Source organism: Ursus arctos, unplaced genomic scaffold (assembly GCF_023065955.2).
Source record: "Ursus arctos isolate Adak ecotype North America unplaced genomic scaffold, UrsArc2.0 scaffold_11, whole genome shotgun sequence".
In the NCBI taxonomy this organism is placed as follows: Eukaryota; Metazoa; Chordata; class Mammalia; order Carnivora; family Ursidae; genus Ursus; species Ursus arctos.
In genome coordinates, this window is record NW_026622775.1 from 20,759,656 (window position 1) to 20,779,642 (window position 19,987).

Consider the following 19,987-nt stretch of genomic DNA (forward strand, 5'->3'; position numbering starts at 1 on the left):
TTATTTCTTGTCATTTTGTACTAGATGTTCTCACTGGTATGAAGTGATATTTTATTGTGGTTTTGCTTGGCATTTCCCTGATGATTAGAGACACCAAGCATCTTTTCATGTCTGTTGGCCTTCTGAATATCTTCTTTGGAAAAATGGCTGTTTAGGTCTTCTGGCAATTTTTAAATCATACTGTTTGGGGGTTTTTTGGTGTTGAGTTGTAGGAGTTCTTGATATAGTTTGGATATTAACCCTTTATCAGCTGTATCATTTGCAAATATTTTCTCTGATTTAGTAGGTTGCCTTTTTGTTTTGTTGATGGTTTTCTTTGCTGTATAAAAGCTTTTTAGTGTGGGGCACCTGGGTAACTCAGTCAGGTGTCTGACTTGATTTGGCTTGGGTCGTGATCTCAGGGTCGTGAGATCCAGCCCCACATGCTGGGCATGGAACCCACATAAGATTCTCTCCCTCCCTCTCCTGCCTTCTCCTTCTACCCATCTTGTGCACGCATGTGGTCTCTAAAAAAAAAAAAACAAAAACCAAAAAAATACAAAAACCTTTTGAGTTTGATATAATCCTAGTTTTTTTTAATCTGTAGTGACTTATTTATTTATTCATTTATTTATTTATTTTATTTTTTTAAAAAGATTTTATTTATTTACTTGACAGAGAGACAGCCAGCGAGAGAGGGAACACAAGCAGGGGGAGTGGGAGAGGGAGAAGCAGGCTCCCAGCAGAGCAGGGAGCCCGATGTAGGGCTCGATCCCAGGACTCTGGGATCACGCCCTGAGCCGAAGGCAGACTCTTAACGACTGAGCCACCCAGGCGCCCCTTAAGATTTTATTTAATTGTATAAAATGGTCATGAGGAATCTGTTTATTTTCTATGACTACCATAACAAATTATCACATGTTTGGCAGCTTGAACTAACATGAATTTATTATATAATTTTATAGATGACTAGTGCAGGTGAAGTCAGCTGGTTTCTCTACTCCAGGTCTATAAGACTGAAATCCAAGTGTTCCTGCCTGAGCTCTTACTTGTAGGTTTTATGTGAGAATCACTTCCAAGTTCATTGAGATTGCTTACAGAATTCAGTTCTTTGTGGCTATATGTAGATTTGAGGTCCTCCATTTCCTTTTTGGCTGTCTGGAGCCTCTCGCTCAGCTCCTTTAGACCACTTGCATTCTAGGTTAGATTGTGCTGTCTGCCTTCAAATCAGTAACTGGTAGGGGAGCCCTGCTTTTCATCTGTTTGAGATTTTCTTCTGCCACGTCTCTTTCATCTAGTTTGTCTAAGTCATCTGCTTAATCCAGAGTAAGCTCCCTATTTTAAGGTCACTTATTGGAAATCTGAATTACATGTGCAAATTCCTTTTTGCCATTTATTTAACATAATCACATGTTACAGAGATTGGGATCTGGATATCGTTGAAGGACCCTTCTGCCTCCCATAGGATATATCTTTTAGAAGGTAGACCTTTGAAAAGGTAAACGTTTTAACCAGATTTTAAGGAGATTATTGTAATAATTAAAGGTGTTTATAATAAAGACAAAAGTAAGGAGAGAAATACCAAGTTGATGTTTGAAAGATCCAGTGTAATAAAGAGGGTAATTTCCCTAAAATCAATTCAAAAATTAATTAAATACCAGCAAGTATTTCAACAGATTTTTTTCAAAGGAACTTGATAAGCTGATTTTAAAATTTATATGAAAACATAAGGGACAAGAAATCATACACACACATAAAAGCAGGGCAACTCGTTCTAGCAAATTAAAGATATGGGCCATAGCAATGGAATAGGAAGTCCCAAAACAGTTGCATGCATATATGCACACGGTAAATGGCAGGTAGGATTACAAATCAAGGAGAAAATCTGATTTTTAATATGTGGTTCTGGGAAAATTGTGTGTGGGGGAAAAAAGTGAAATGACAAACTTCTGCCTTCTAGTGTCATCCAAATTTATTTAGTGAAAGGCAAAAGCAAAAAAGCTGTTAAGCTATAATAGTAAAAGATCTTCATGATCTCACAGTAGGGAAAGGTTTCTTAAGTGGACACAAAATACACAACCATAAAGGACAAAAATCGAAAAATTTATCACAAAGAATTTTTTATGAAACATCAACAAGAATGCATACATAGTTCATGAGGTGAAAAAAAAATAGTTTCCATTCATGATGTGATAAGTATTGTAAAACAAATGCATAGGGGCACCTGGTTGGCTCAATTGGTAGAGATGCAACTCTTGATCCCAACGTCATGAGTTCAGGCCCCATGTTGGGCATAGAGATTACTTCAGGAAAACTTAAAAATGTAAAGTACAAATCAATAAAAGATGCAGTAGAAACTGATTATAAGACATGAACCAGCATTTCACAAAAGATGAAGCCCAAATGATTGAAATCATGGAAAAGTGTTCAACAGGGGCCCCTAGGTGGCTCAGTCATTAAGTGTTTGCCTTCGGCTCAGGTCATGATCCCAGGGTCCTGGGATCAAGTCCTGCATCGGGCTCCCTGCTCAGTGGGAAGGCTGCCTCTTCCTCTCCCACTCCCCCTGCTTGTGTTCTCTCTCTTGCTGTGTCTCTCTCTGTCAAATAAATAAATAAAATCTAAAAAAAAAAGAAAAAGTGTTCAACGTTATTAATCAAGAAGATGCAAATTAAAATGTCAGTGAAATATTTCATGAAATCCATGTGAGCAATATTAAAACAGACAAATGTTTGGGAATATTTGGAACAAGAACTTTATTAATCTGTGGGAATAAAAAATGTAAAACCATATCTTATGTTTACCATCTGTACTTAAGAATATGCTCTTCAGGGGCACCTAGGTGGCTCAGTCACTTAAACGTCTGCCTTCTGCTTGGGTCGTGAACCCAGCGTCCTGTGATCAAGCCCCACATCGGGCTCCTTGCTCAGTGGGGAGCCTGCTTCTCCTTCTGCCTGACACTCCCCCTGCTTATACTCTCTCTGTGTCAAATAAATAAAATCTTAAAAAAATGCTCTTGAGTTGCATTGTTCCAGTATTAACCACCTGTGTTTATTGAGTTTTCAAAATGTGACTAGTCCAAAAGGAGATTTGCATTAAATGTACAATATTGGATTTTGAAGTCTTAAGAAGAATAAAATATCTCAATGATTTTTATAATTATTGCATATTGAAATGATTATGTTTGCTTAAGTAAAATACTAAAATTTGACTGTTTTAAAAATCTTTTTAATGTAGCTACTGGAAAATTTAAGATTACTTGTGGTTTTCATTATGTGTATATTAGACGGCACTGCTCTAGAGGAACTTAGAAGCGTTCATCAGTAACAGTACATAACAGTTCATTATATTCACAGGTTGGAAATAAACAAAATACCTGTCAGCTACGGACTGGCCATATTATGTATACAGTGTATAAATTATATAGTAGTGAAAAGGAATCACAGCTATAAATATCTTTATGAGTGAATCTAGAAAACAGCTAAGTAAGTATAAGAAGTTAAGAAAGGTTGTATACAGTGTATGATTCCATAAAGCTCAAGGGCAGGTCAAATCAAACATGTATCTTTCAGAAATGTATGTATACATAGAAGGTCATATAAAGAAAAGAAAGGAATGATTGATCAGAATTTCAGGTCAGAATTTTGGTGATTCAGGGGGAGAAGGACTAGGATACATGGGTTCTAATGTATTAATGGTATTATGTTTCTAGTTGCTATATGAATGTTTTCTGGATAAGTTGCACATGTATATTTAATACATTGTTCTGTATGGCATATTTCATAACAATATTTAAAACCAGCTTAGCATGAATTGGGATTTGTGGGACAAGAAGAGGCAAGCCAGAGCCGACTAATTCACTTCTTGGAGCTGCAGGGTTGTTGCTCCTTGGGCTAAAACTCAAGGTAGGTTGAGCCTGTCTGTTTTTTTGTATCTAACTATTCTTCTTGTCCAGTGGTCTGCTTGGGGTCATGGTGGAAATTTGGACAGTGTTGAAGGCACTATCAATAGAAGACGTACAGATAGGCCTTCCATCTCAGAGATGTGATGGTGGGCCTCAGTGTCTTTTTACTCATGTTTCTCGCTTGCCTCTGGGCCCATGAAATTCAGGATTGCCCAGTCTACTATCTCTCATGATAACACCCCTTAACTAGAAATCATTAGCTTGAATCTGCAGAACCAGGAAGAGGAACCTTTACAACCAGTTCCTCAATCATTGTGCTCTCTGTCCAAGTTGCTTATCTGGAAACCTAAATATGCTCATACCCTTGTTTGCAGCATTTCAAGAAGAACCTTCAAATTGAAAGCTTCAAAATCACATCGGTCAGCCTGCTTATCTCATTTTTAGGCTCGTAACATTTGCTCTTGTACAGTATGCCAGCTTTGTCCAGTACTTCCTGGAGTATTATGTGAAGTTACCACTGGTGGTCTAAGTGTCAATTTCCAGAGGTCTTCTTGGAAATACTGGCTTTGTGTTGTATAAGACAACATTTCCAGTTGCTGAATGACTGAGACCATTGCAGAAACATTGTTGAGAGAGTATACTGAGTGGGGGCTCTCTCTTCTGCCTTGACTCATATAATGTTTTGGAATTGTGGATACCCAGTGGCTGCTCTTGATTTTGCTGACTACTTCACTGTGTCTTGCCACATTCCCCTTACAAATGCAAGTAGGCCCTTGTCTGTATTTGTTGCAGATAGTGGGAGGAACTTCAACTGTGGTGAAGTCTTTGGTATGTAGCTGGAAATGGTATACAAATTCACCAGGAGATAACACATCATCACCTGGCAGACATCATATTGGCATATGGCATCATATTGACTTGGCAAGAAGAGTCATCTAAATTTTCCCTCACCACAGATTGAGCTGTTCCTCTTCTCACTAGAGGAGAACAACAAGTTGAGAACCTCTCTGACAAAACTGAGGCCTATTCCTAACCAAGAATCAACTTGTGTGCAAGTTCACGGAGTACAGTTTTGGGACCAAAACCTAACTTTTATGAATCTCAGATGGGGATCATTCTTCTCTACCTCATAGGGTTGTAAAGACTTGGAAACTGTAAAGACTGGGCATGTGTGAGAAGGAACAAAGGCCGTATAGTTGTGTGGGGCTAGTAATAATTAATGAATGATGCCAGGGCAGGGGAGACCAGGAATTTGAAGAATGCAGAAGCTTCAGGCTTTACATAGAAATTGTGACATCAAAGTATAGTCTTTGGAATTCTTCCTGGGCGCCACGATGTTAGACATTCCCATGATTTTGTATATTTTAAAATGTAAATTTTTTTTTTTTTAGATTTTATTTATTTGAGAGCGCAGGAGCAGAGGGAGTGGCAGGCAGAGGGAGAAGCAGACTCCCCGCTGAGCAAGGAGCCCAATGTGGGACTGGATCCCAGGACCCTGAGATCATGACCTGAGCTGAAGGCATACTCTTAACTGACTGAGCCACCCAAGTGCCCTACGATGTGAAATTCTAATAGCTTAGTCTGAAAGACTCTCAGCTCACTTTCTTCTCTTCACAACATGAGGCCCCAAATCAAGTGTATCACTATTTCTTTAGAAATGTTTTGAGGGGTGCCTGGCTGGCTCCATTGGTAGAGAATGCGACGCTTTTGGGGTTGTGAGTTTAAGCCCCATACTGGGTGTAGAGATTACTTAAAAATAAAATCTTAAAATTATAAAAAAATGTTTTGAATTGACTTCCTGCTGGAGAGACAGGTGAATCAGGAGACCTGATTGCAGGTTTTGCCCCATTATTTAAATTCCAGCCATAATCCCTTGCATATGTCAGTGTCTTATTTTGACATACATACTTCAAATGTGGTAGCTTTATAATAAATTAACTCTTTTTCAGGGATTCAGTCATTAACATATATTTGAGCACCTGCTACGTGCCAGATGGGTGCTGGGAACTGGGAATGTGGTAGTGTACATGACTGACTACTGAAAATACAGTCTCCCAGTAATTTATAATGATGGTGTCATTGGGAGTAGGGTGGGTAGATGGAGATAATTAGACCAGAAAATCTATGCAATAGATGACTACCATAACTGATCATTGAATTTAGTTACGAGCCTCTTCATAAACAGGAAAGAAGAAGCTTGCTGAGTTACCTCAGTGGAACAGTTGGGGGAAAAGTCTGAATGAAGAAATGACTAGTGGAAATATGAGTATAATACATTCAAATGTATGTGAGTATTAAATATTATATTGAATAATATGAGTATTGAACTTTGGTATAAGGTATTGGAGAAATAGTACCTAAAGGGACATAGACAGAGAGTGTGGGGTATGTATGTGCGTATATTAGTATATTTTTAAAGAATGGAAAATACTGGAATGTTTACATGGTGATGGGAATGGTCGAGTGGAAAGGGAGAGTTGAAAATACAGAAGGGAGTAGGAAAATGGGGCTAAGTTCTCAGAGACTGAAAAGGATTCAGAGCATGTGGAGCAGGTTTTGTCAGCCTCAGTACTATTGACATTTTGAATCAGATAATTCTTTTGTGGGGGCTGTCTTGTGCACCATTGGATGGTTAGCATTATCCCTGGCCTCTACCCTTCAGATGCCAATAGCATCCTACCCCCACAATTAAAAAAAAACAAAACAAAACTTCTAGGGGAGTTGTGAGCAAAATCACCTCTAGTTGGGAAGCATTTATACAGAGGTATTAGCCTTCAACCTGATCCTGTCTTTATCTGGAGAGAAGTAGAACGTGGGTGTGGGAGAGTTTGTAGATTTGGTGGTGGAAATATGAGGGAGCAAGTTCCTTCTCATGATTTAACCTTTCTCAGTGAACTGGGTCAAGGTTAATGGGCTGGTGAAAGTGCCAAGAGTGATGAAGATAAAAAGTCATTTTTGTAGAATGAGAAACTGAGGTTCTTAGAAAAATCAGATTCCTAGTGAGCAGTGGGAGACTAGAGGCTATTTCTTTTGGAGGAAGTTTTACTGTAGAGGCTTTAGACCAAAGAAACCAGATAGAGGAAAATGGAGGGATAGTACTGAGATTATTACTGACTTATTTCTAAAACCGATGGATAAAAGACTATGTAGATCTTACTTGATCTTGAGCATTTGGCTTTCTCATTAGACCCTATTTTCTTGCTTTTCTTCCTACTTCTATAGCCACTCTTTTTCAGTTTCATTTACATGCTTATCTTCTCTTTGTTCCTTAAATGCTAGTGATTCCTAGACTTAGGGCTTAAGACTTTCACTACATTCCCTAGGTAGTCTTTCTACTCAGGGCTTCATTCATGACTGTTGTTTTAATCCCAAATCTTTTATGTCTAGACTAGATTTTGATCCTAAATTTCAGATACAGTAGTGTAGCTAGGTGTTTCTTGGGACATTTCATCATATTTGTCCTAGAGGCCTTTAAAGATCAACATGCCCCAAACTGAATTATTTCATGTTTCAAAACCGCCCCCTCTAGTTCCTTTTTTTCTCCAAACAGAACAAAACTCTATATTGCTCTATGATTCCTATCTTGGTAATTGGCTCTATGATCCCTGAACATTGTCATGGCTACAGCCCTCTTGCCTCACATTAGTCAGTAAGCCTCATTTGTACTCTCATATTTCATGAGTTCTTCCTTATCTCTTTCTTTCCACTTTTCCACCCTTACTGCTCCTCTCTCTCTGCACTGAAGTACTTAGTTTCCCAAAGATACTCTTCTTATCTCTAAGCTTTTCCATATATTTCTTCAAAGTCTTCAAATGCTCTTGCCTATCATCTTTGCTAGACAAACTCCTATTCATATTTCAAACTTGATTGGACATCAGCTTCTTTGAGGATCCTTTCCTGGTTTTTATTTCCTGCTCTTTCCACAGCACCTTATATAAACCTCTGGTATAGCAGAATATAAGTGAAGGAGGTTGATTGAACTGTATATGATTATTTGTAAGAGTAAGTTTCCAGGTAATCCTGTGGAGAGTAAGTAAAAATCCTAGATAAAATTATTGGAAAAAAATTTACAAAAAAATAACATTTACTCACTAAATTCCACAGATTAAATGTGAGAATCTAGATGAAAAAAACTGAGTTCAAGAACAGTTTACTCTGAGGGCATGTACTAAATAAGGTGAAGTCCATTTTGGAATTCATAGCCTTATGAACATGGTACAGGAGATAAACCCTAGGATCCACCCAAATAAGGAAGTAAAATAGGAGACGAGGCTATATCTTCAGTGTGACAGTGAACTAGAAATGAGCTTACCACTTATTTGAAGTACAAAGAGAAGAAACTATAAGAAAAATTGCATACCTGGGTCTTGGTTCTGAATGAAGGTAGGTGGAAAGTGTGTGCTGGTAGTCATTTATGGATATGCAGTTCAAATTCATAATGTATTTTATTAGTCTGAAAAAAGTTAAAACTAACAATATAAAGTAATTCTGGGCTGTTAATAATCACAGGTGCCTGGCATAAGCAAACCCATATTGTCTGTGGAGGAACTTATTTCAGAGGATGGCAGACTCTTCTGTATCAGGCTGGATAGTAAATACCTTTGACTTTGCCAGATATTTGGCCCATTAGTTGTAGTTTGCTTCCCAGACTGCTTCACTCCAAGCCTCAAAATAATTTCCATAAAATACTTTCTGAAGAAAATAAGTAACCCAGAGAAAAAAATTATTAAACACTCACAGAAATAAGATACCAAGTGCATTCTACAGCTGAAATGACAGCAGAAAGAAGCCCACAGATACTTTGAATGTTGGAATTACCCAGTCACAGAATAGCAGCCATAGTATATAAAATAAATATTTTACATAGTTCAATTAATAAATGATGAGTTTCAAAATATGAGAAGAGGAAAATAAAAAGCAGATTTGAAAAAAGGAATAGAATTCCTATAAGTGAATGTTCATTTAAAATTAAGAATTCATGGTTGGATTTAATAGCAGGTGAGACAAAGCTGATGAGACACTGAGAATTAGTAAATTGGAAGAGAGGTCATCAGAAATTACCCACAATAAAACAGAGTGAGAGGAAAAGTATGAAAGACATTCCAGAAATGGAGTTAAGATGATCCAATGTACAGATCTAACTATAGAAAAAGCAGGAAGAAAGTTGGGGCTGAGGCAATATATAAAGATATAGGGCTAAGAATTTTCTAGAACTCATGGAATATAAGTTTAATAAATGGAGTTTATTTAAGAATCAGGCTAATTTAACACTAGGATACCAATTTGCCACATTTAGGGGTTGGAAGAGAAAAATATACACTTAATAGATGTAGCAATAGCATTTGATAAACTTACATGTATTTATGATTTAGAAAAAATTTTCAAGATAGATGTAAGTTTTTATAACCCGAATAAAAATATCTGCACAGGAACCTGCATTTAACATTATCCATAATTGTAAAAAAAATAAATAAAGCATTCAAAGAATAGGATAAAGTTAATAGCTATTTTAGAAATCCTAGAAATTTAAAAATAAATTTTTTAGAATTATTAGTCTGCAGCAGGATTCCTAGATATAAAGATCAATATATAAATGTCTTTTTGCATTTTTTCTAACAACCAGAAAAATGGAAATTTTAGAAAAGCTACTATTTATAATAGCAACAAGAAGTAAGAAGCAGGGGCACCTACGTGGCTCAGATGGTTGAGTATCTGCCTTCTGCTCAGGCCATGATCTTCAAGTTCTGGGACTGGGCCCTCATCAGGCTCCCAGCTCAGCAGGGAGTCTGCTGCTCCCTCTCCCTCTGCCTTTCCCCCTATTGTGCTCTCTCTGTCTCTCTCTCTCAAATAAATAAAGTCTTAAAGAAGTAAGAAGTAAATAGAACTCAGTTGTAACAAAAAAAAGTGCAAGATTTTTGTGGTGAGCATTATAAACTTTATTTAAAAGATGTAAGAGATTCAAATAGACTGCAAGAATTAACATTGTAGAAATGGTCCTCAACATCTTGATTTATATATTCATTGCAGTCCCCAAAGTTTTTCCCCTCATTCTTTCCTTTACTACCTTCCTATTAGGAGACGCTGATTCCAAAATTCATATGCAAGTGCAAAGTGTTAAAGGTAGCAAAGACACTTTCCGGGTGCCTGGGTGCCTCAGTTGGTTAGGCGTCTGATTTTGGATGGGGTCATGATCTCGGGGTCGTGGGGTCAAGCCTCACATCATGCTCTGTGCTGGGCGTGGAGCCTGCTTGGGATTCTCTCTCTCCCTCTGTCCCTCCTCCTTCCCCCCTCCACTCTCTCCCCCTCCCTCTCTAAAAAAAAAAAAAGTAGCAAAGTTACTTTTAAAAGAAAAAGTGCAAAGTTGACTTGCCCTTCTAGATATTAAGACTTTTAATAAAGCTATAATAATTAAAATAATGAAATGTTGGTAATGCATATATAGATAATTTGAGAGAATAGAGAACCAGGAATATTTTACTTATATGTAAACATAGGATGTATGACACAGGTGGTTATATTGCAGAGCAATGGGGAAAGAATACACTACTTAATGAGTCAGTAAGATACATTCATGGGGCAATAAGTGAAATTTGAACCCTGCCTCAAACTACATTTGCATTACTTTTAAGTGGATTATAAACCTAAATGTGAAAGGCAAAACAATAAACCTTTTCTAAGAAAATATCTCAGCCACTTGGGGGGGAGGTGAAGGAAAGCCTTTTTCCAAATGTACAAAGTTATTGATGCATTTTATATCATTAAAAACAGGTATATTCATAAGTGATTGATTAATTTTATTGTATATTTGCATTTGTGAATTTTTTTCCTGTCATAATTTTCATACTCCTGAATATGGCCTTTTCTTTCCACTCAAAGAATTCACTTTATTGTTTCTTACAAGTCTTGCTTAGTGATGAGGAACTCCTTTAACTTTTGTTTGGGAAACTCTCTCTGCTGTATTCTGAATCATAACCTTGCTGGGTAGAGTGTTCTTGGTTGCGGAGTTTTTTCCTTTCAGTACTTTGAGTATATCATGCCACCCTCTACTGGCCTGCAAAGTTTCTACTGAAAAATCAGCTGATAGCCTTATAGGGTTTCCATTGTATGTAACTATTTTCCTTTCCCTTGCTCCTTGTAAAATTCTCTATCACTACTTTTATGCCATTTTACTTGCTGTGTCGTGGTGTAAACCTCCTTGGGTGCTCTCTCTGTTTTCAGGATCTGGATTTCTCTTCCCCCACCCCCCAGATTATGGAAGTTTTCAGCTATTATTTTGTTAAATAAGTTTTCTGACCCTTCTTTCTTCTTTTTCTTTTTTTTTAAGATTTTATTTATTTATTTATTTATTTATTATTATTTATTTATTTATTTATGAGAGAGAGCGCACAAAAGAGCACAAGCAGGGGGGAGGGGAGGAGGGAGAAGCAGACTCCCTGCTGAGCAGGGAGCCCATTGTGGGACTCGATCCCAGAGCCCTGGGATCATGACCTGAGCCAAACGCAGACACTTATCCAACTGAGCCACTCAGGTGCTCCTTTCTTTCTTCTTTTTCTGGGATTCCTATAATAAAAATCAGAGCAGAAATAGAGACTAAAAAAACAGAACAGATTAATGAAACCAGGAGTGGTTCTTTGAGAAGATGAAAGAAATTGATTAACTTTTAGCTAGACATATCAAGAAAAAAAGAGGACTCAAATCAGAAATGAAGGAGAAGTAAGCAATCCCACATAAAGGCAAAAGATTATAAGAATATTACGAAAACTATATGCCAACAAATTAGACAAGCTAGAGGAAATGAATACATTCCAAGGAACCTATAACCTTACAAAACTGAATCAGGAGTAAAGGGAGAATTTGATCAGACCAATTAGCAATGAAATTGAATCAGTAGTCCAAAAACACAAAAAACAGAAAACAAAAGTCCACGACCAGATGGCTTCACAGGTGAATTCCACCAAACATTTAAAGGAGAGTTAATACCAGTTACTCTAAAATTATTCCAAAAAGTAGAAGAGGAAGGGAAGTTTCCAAATTCATTCTATAAAGCCAGCATTACCCAGAAACTAAAACCAGATAAAGACACCCCAATAAAACAACAGGGCAATATCTCTGATGAACATAGATGCAAAAATCCTGAATAAGATATTAGCAAACCAAATCCAGTATTTTTATAAATTATTCACCATGATAATTGGGATTTATTTCAGGAATGTAAGGGTGGTTCAGTATTCATAAATCAACATGATTCATCATATTAACAGGAGAAAGGATAAAAACTATTGGATCATCTTAACAGATGCTGATAAAGCATTTGACAACTTACAACCTCCATTCATGACAGAAACTCAATAGTTGGTTGAGAGGGAAAATACCTCAGCATAATAAAGGCCGTATATGAAAAACCCTCAGCTAACATCCTCAGTGGTGAAAAACAGCTTTTCCTTTAAGGTCAGGAACAAGACAAGGATGGTCTAACACTGCTTCTATTTAGCATAGTACTGAAGTCCTAGCCATAGCAATCAGACAAGGAAAAGAAAAGGCTTCCAACTGGTAAAGAAGAAGTAAAACTTTCATTATTGGCAGATGACATGATACTATATGTAGAAAATTCTAAAGAATCCATCAAAAAAACTAGAAATGACTGATGAAAACTACTGATAAGTGAATTCAGTAAAGTTGCAGAATACAAAATTAATATACAGAAATCTATTGAGTTCCCTTACACTAATAATGAAGTAGCAGAAAGAAATTAAGAGGGGCACCTGGGTGGCACAGCGGTTAAGCGTCTGCCTTCGGCTCAGGGCATGATCCCGGCATTACGGGATCGAGCCCCACATCAGGCTCCTCCGCTATGAGCCTGCTTCTTCCTCTCCCACTCCCCCTGCTTGTGTTCCCTCTCTCGCTGGCTGTCTCTATCTCTGTTGAATAAATAAATAAAATCTTAAAAAAAAAAATTAAGAAAAAATAATCCCATTTGCAATTGCACCAAAAAGAATAAATACCTAGAAATAAACTCAACCTAGCAGGTGAATGACAAGTACTCTTAAAACTATTAAACATTGATGAAAGAAATTGAAGATGACACAAATAGATGAAAAGTTATGTTGTGCTCATGGATTGGAAGAACGAGTATTGTTAAAATGTTCATACAATACGAATGAAATGTACTACTACAAAGAAATGTAATGCAATCTTTATAAAAACACCAACATTTTCCACAGAACTAGAACATATAATCCTAAAATATGTATGGAACCGCAAAACACCCCAAATTGCAAAGCATCTTAAGAAAGAAGAACAAAACTGGAGATATCGCAATCTCAAATTTTAAGGTATGTAACAAAACCATAGTAATCAAAACAGGATGGTACTGGCAGAAAAATAAACACATAGATTAATGGAGCAGAATAGAGGGCCCAGAAATAAACCCACACATATATGGGCAATCTACAACAAAGGAAGCAAGAATATATAATGTGGGAAAGACAATCTCTTCAGCTAATGGTGCTAGGAAACTGAACAGTTAGATGCAAAAGAATGAAACTGGACCACCTTTTTACATAATATACAAAAGTAAATTCAAAATGGATTAGGGACCTTAAATGTAAGACTTGAAACCATAGTATTCCTAAAACATAGGCAGTAATTTCTTTAACATTAACCATGGCAATCTCTTTCTAGATATGTCTTTTCAGGCAAGGGAAACAAAAGCAAAATTAAACTATTGGGACTACACCAAAATAAAAGGTTTTTGCACAGTGAAGGAAACCATCAACAACAAAACAAGGCAACCTACTGAATGGGAGAAAATATTTGCAAATGATGTATCCGGTATGAGGCTAATAGTTTAAATATATAGAAAACTTACACTATTCAGCACCAAAAAGCAGATAATCCAAAGATGGGCAGAGGGCTTGAGTAGACATACAGATGGACAACAGACACATGAAAGATGCCCAACATCACTAACCATCAGGGAAATGCAAATTAAAGCCACAATGAGATATCACCTTATCCCTGTCAGAATGGCTGAAATCAAAACCAAGAAATAACAAATGTTGGCAAGGATGTAGATAAAAGGAGCCCATGTGCACTGTTGGTGGGAATGGAAGCTGGTGCAACCACTGTGGAAAATAGTATGGAGGTTCCTCAAAAAATTTAAAGTAGAATTACCATATGATCCAATAATTCCACTACTGGGTATTTACCCAAAGAAAACAAAAACACTAATTCAAAAAGATATATGCACCCATATGTTTATTGCGGCATTATATACCATAGCCATGATATGAAAGCAGCCCAAGTGTGCATTGATTGATGAGTGGATAAACAGGTATATATATAAACAAAATATATATGTAACCAAAAAAAGTGTTTTTTATTCTACTATATATATAGTGGAATATTACTCAGCCATAAAAACAATGAACTCTTGCCATTTGCAACAACATGGACCTAGAGGGTATAATGCCAAGTGCAGTAAGTCAGTCAGAGAAAGATAAATACCATATGCTTTTCACTCATATGGAATTTATACACATATGAAACAAAACAAATGAATAAACAACAACAACCAAAAAAACCCTAAAAAACAGACTCTTAAATACAGAGAAAAAACTTGTGGTTGTCAGAGGGGAAGTGGGTGAGGGGATGGGTGAAATAAGGGATGGTAAGAGTACACATCATTATGAGCAGTGAATAGTGAATCATTATATTGTACACCTGAAGCTGCAAATTATACCTTAATAAAACAAAATTTTTAAAAAGAACAACCAAAAAATAAGTGTGTTTTTTAAAGAATATGGAGAATAGGGGGCGCCTGCGTGGCACAGTCATTAAGCATCTGCCTTCGGCTCAGGGCGTGATCCCAACGTTCTGGAATCGAGCCCCACATCAGGCTTCTCTGCTGGGAGCCTGCTTCTTCCTCTCCCACTCCCCCTGCTTGTGTTCCCTCTCTCACTGGCTGTCTCTCTTTGTCAAATAAATAAATAAAATCTTTAAAAAAAAAAAAAAAAGAATATGGAGAATAGATAATCTTCAAATTGAAAGAATATATTTTTAAATATATATGGTCCCAAATGATTATCCAGAGTGTGTTAGAATTCTTAAAACTCAATAGACAAAGACAGCTCCTTTTAAAAATCACCAAAAGACAGGGACGTGGTTTTTGGAAAAGAGGAAATCCAAATGACTACTAGACAAATGAAAAAAATGCTTAACCTTATTATTAATTAGGAAGATGTAAATTAAAACTACAGCGAAGTGTTTCATAGAATGTTGTTTTATGTTCTCAGTGTTGTTTCTGTATCATTGATTTTTACTATATATTATTTATTTTTTCTGTTTACTTTGGATTTAATTTGCTCTTGTTTTCTAGCTTCCTAAGGTTGGAACATATTATTCACTAGTAACCCTTTCTTCCTTTAACAATTATTTAAAGCTATAAATTTCTCTAAGCTTTGGTTTAACTTCTTCCAGCAAATTTTAATCTGCTGTGTTGTTATGTAGTTGAAATATTTTATAATTTCTCTTGTAATTTCTTCTTTCATTCATGGATTATTTAGAAATATGATTAACATTTTTTAAATATTAGAGTCCTTTAAATATTAGATCCTCTTATGTTAAAATTTTATAATATTTCATTTCCTCTTTTGAATATTAGTTACACCTCTTTATACTTTTTATTTTAGTGGTTAACTCCAGGGCTAATAATATGCTTCCTTAACTTCATAATTTATTTAGAGCCATTACTGTACCACTTTATACTTTTTATTTCTCAGCTAACATTTAATACTTTGAGACTTACAAATATGTAATTACAAAAATATAATTCCATTATCTATGTGCTATTGCTATTATATTCTTTTACATATATTCTAAATCCCACGTTAAAATGTTATTATTTTGCTTTAAAGTATCAGTTGTTTTAAAGAAATTGTGAAAAGAAAACAAGTCTTTTTTTTCCACCAGCACAAAATAACTTAAATTTTTAAAATTTGAGTATAGTTAACACACAATGTTACATTAGTTTCAGGTGTACAACATAGTGATCCAAGTCTGTGCTATATGGTATGTTCACCACAAGTGTAGCTACAGTCTGTTACCATACAACACTATTACAGTACCATTGACAAATTCCCTATGGTGCACCTTTTGTCCCCATAACTTATTCATTCCTTAACTAGATTCCTGTATCTCCCAGTCCCCTTCGTCCATTTTGCCCATTCTCCTATCCTTCCCCTGTGGCAACCATCAGTTTGTTCTCTGTATTTATAGGTTTGATTCTGCTTTTGGTTTGTTTATTCATTTATTTTGTTTTTCAGATTCCACATGTAAGTGAAATTATATGGTATTTGTATTTCTCTGACTTATTTCACTTAGTATAATAGTATTTTATATTTATCCTTTTAATTCCTTTCTATACTATGTTTCTGTTTGCTATCATTTCCCTTTCAGCCTGAAGAGCACTCTTCTAGCATTTCTTGTAGCAGGTCTGTTGACAAATCATCGCAGTTGTTGTTTACCTGATAATGTCTTTAATGTCTTTATTTTGCACTAATTTTTGGATGATATCTTTACTAGATACAGAATCTGGATTGAAAAGTTTTACTTTTGGCATTTTAAAGATGAAACTCTGTTATCTTTAGGTCTCTAACTGTTTCTAATGAGAAATCAACCATTATTTGTATTGTTGTTCCTTTGTATGTATGTGTCTTTTTTCCCCATCTGACTGCTTTCAGGATTTCCACTTTACCACTGATTTTCAGCAATTTTACTGTGATGTGTCTCAGACTGGTTTTCTTTGAATTCATTCAATTTAGGGTTAACTGAAATTCTTGGACCAATAATTTGAAGTTTTTCTTCAAAGCTGAGAGAATTTCAGCTATTATTTTCCCCTGCTCTTTCTTATTCATTATTTTGGGATTTCAATTACATGTATGTTATACCATTTTATAGTTCCAGATTTCAATTACATGTATGTTACACTATTTTATAGTTTCAGAGGTCCTGAGGTTCTTTTTGTTTTCTTACCTTTTTTTTCCCCTCTTTGTTCTACCGATTGGATTATATCTACTACTCTGTCTTTAATTTCACTATCTTTTGTCTGCCATCTCACTCAATTTTTAAGCTCATCCAACACAATCTTTTTAGTTTTACAGTTTCTATTCTTTTTAGTTTGCTCTTTCCTGCTGAGATTCCTTATCTGTTCACTCATTGAGGCTATCTTTTCCTTCAGTTCATCAAACATAAATATGTAATAGTTGCTTTAAAGTCCTTGTCTTAGGGGTGCCTGAGTAGTGCAGTCGTTAAGCGTCTGCCTTCCGCTCAGGGCGTGATCCCGGCATTTTGGGATCGAGCCCCACATCAGGCTCCTCCACTGGGAGCCTGCTTCTTCCTCTCCCACTCCCTCTGCTTGTGTTCCCTCTCCCGCTGGCTGTCTCTCTGTCAAATAAATAAATAAAATCTTTAAAAAAAAAAATAAAGTCCTTGTCTTAAAGTCCAACATTTGAGACATCTGGAAGACAGTTTCTGTTGACTGCTTTTTTTCTTGACTTTGGGTTATGTATTCCTATTTCTTTTCACATCTAATAATTTAAAAAATATTTTATGGAACATTGTAAATGCTTTACTTTAGAGAGTATAGATTATGTCATCTTCCCTTGATGAATGTTGGTTTTTTTGTTCAGTTAGCTGGCCAGCTTGGAATTGTGTGGGCTTGATTTCCTCTTTGTTTGATCAGATTTGATCAACGCCTTTAGCTTGGCAAAACTTAACCTCTAAACTCTGTCTTACTCAATGTATTGCCAAATTTTGTGTTAGGCTGTGCTAGGAACCTAGAGTAGATCTTTCTTTAGGGTGTGGGCTTTACTTTATAGCAAGGCCTAATTTTTAAACTGTATCTTACCTGCATGCCCTGGGTATTATTGAGTGGTTAACAAGAGGTCTCCATTCTCAACTGGATGTGTATGCTTGCCATTTGCCAATACTGTGGACCTTTAGTATACCTGTTTATCTCAACCCCATAGCAGCCACTTTTGGATATGTCTCAGGGAGTTTTGTCCTGCATGTATGTAGTTTAGCCATCAGGGATCTGACCCTTACTCGAACTTACTGCCCCCTTACCCTTCATAGCTCCGTCTTCTTCAATGTTCTTTTCACAGATTCCATTGCTGCAGCTTCCCAGAATGCTAAGCACTACCTTCTCAGCTCAGGAGGACAGCCATTCTTTCCTTGGTTTGAAGCGTCCTATGCCATGGTTGGGAAATTGTGTCCAAAAAGAGAGCTCAGGTGATGGTGGAATCCACCTTGTGAATTTCTCCTCTCAGAAATCACAGTCTTAGGCTGATAGTTGTACAATGCTAAAAATTGGTATTTTGTATCAGTATGTTTTTATTTTCATTGGGACACTTCGGCTGGTATCAGATGTACTTACTGATATCTTAATAATGATAGAATTTATGAAAAACACAGCTTGCAATTTTCTTATATTGTCTGTTTAGCAAAGAAAGGTTGCTCAATATTGATTGGTCTAAGAATACCTAACTTTGTGAACTCTCTAATACAGTAGAATTAAGTATTACTTGGGAATTGATTCTAGAGTCCTTTTAAGTTGTAAGTTGGGTATAACCAAAGTATTTTTTAAACTCCCTTAAGCCACCCATCAGATATGTATTTCATTTTAAGTATAGCCTCACATCATAATGTGCACATGTAAATTTATCATGTACATAATAATGTAGGAGGATTATACTTATAATACTCAAATGTTTCACTGTTTGAAGTACTTGAGCAAATTTATGAAAGATTCTAACTTGGTGGCTCTTTATGTCCGTGCTTTCTTCTTAGAGACTAATTTTTAAAATAATGCAAATGCTGTTTCTCTATGGTTCTCAACTTTATTTTTAAAATACAAAAGCCCTTGGGGCACCTGGGTGGCTCAGTCAGTTAATTGACTCTTGATCTCAGCTCAGGTCTTGATCTCAGGTTGTGAGTTCAAGCCCTGCATTGCACTCCACAGTGGGCATGGCACCTACTTAAAAACAAAAAACAAACAGAACAAAAAACCCCTTAATTATAAAATAAGGTCCTTGAGGATTTGGTGTAACTCTACTTGTTTGGACACTTTACTTTCCAGTGATCAGGACATTATTAAAATGTATACATCCTTTTTTGTTTTTTTTCTTATGTGAGTTAGCATTTTAGGGTTTAATTACATTAGTACATTTGTTCATTGAATAGAATGGCAGTTGCATTGCTGGCACATTACAGTTATTGTTATTGCTGCACAAGTATAAATCAAATTTCTTTTTTAAAAAAGTGTATTTGAGAGAGAGGGTGGGGGGAGGGGCAGATGGGGAAGGAAAGAGAATCTCAAGCAGACTCCCCGCTGAGCATGGAGTCTGACACAGGATGCAAGATCATGACCTGAACAGAAACCAAGAGTCAGATGCTTGACCAACTAAGCCACCCAGGCGCCCCTAAATCAAATTTTTGTAAGTTAAATGTTAGCGATGGTACTTTACTGAAATTGAGAATTGTTTGGGTAGGTAGGATGGGACCAGACTGTGAAGTATCTTGAAAGCTATGTAGGAATTTAGAATAAGGAGAGTTGTAGTTCTTATAAAGTGGTGTGATCAAAATATGATTTACTGTGGTTTAATTGAACACAATTATAAATGAGTTAAACTCATTTATAATAAAGGTGAAATGAAATGTTGAGCCAAAGGGATATAATTTTTTTTTCAACATTCATTAATGATTATGTTCTAGGCTTTGTGAGAATGAAAAAGTGCCAATTTGGGAAGAGATTTTAAAGAAACAGTTCATAGTATCAGTGTGATAGAAATAGGAACATTAACAAGGAAAAACTGAAAGGGAATGATATTGGGATTAGATTTGAAAATGTTGACTGGCGTCATGGTGTCTCTTCATGTAAAATGTCTTTAATCTTCTCTCTAAATCCTGTAGATGGTAAGAAAGCCAGTAATGTAGATTTTGGGTTACTTAGTGTAGAAGGGAGAATTAAAACTGGAAAAATTATTGAACTTTTAAGGTATAGAAAAACAGAAGAGGGTACAAAAAAGAAAAGAATGCCCACTAGTACTT

The 19,987-nt window shown here is 36.2% G+C and overlaps 1 protein-coding gene across 12 annotated transcripts in view; it reads left to right on the forward strand.

Moving 5' to 3' along the window:
* LARP1B (La ribonucleoprotein 1B) overlaps positions 1 to 19,987 on the forward strand; it is a 116,779-nt gene that overhangs the window by 54,960 nt on the left and 41,832 nt on the right. The window lies entirely within an intron of this gene.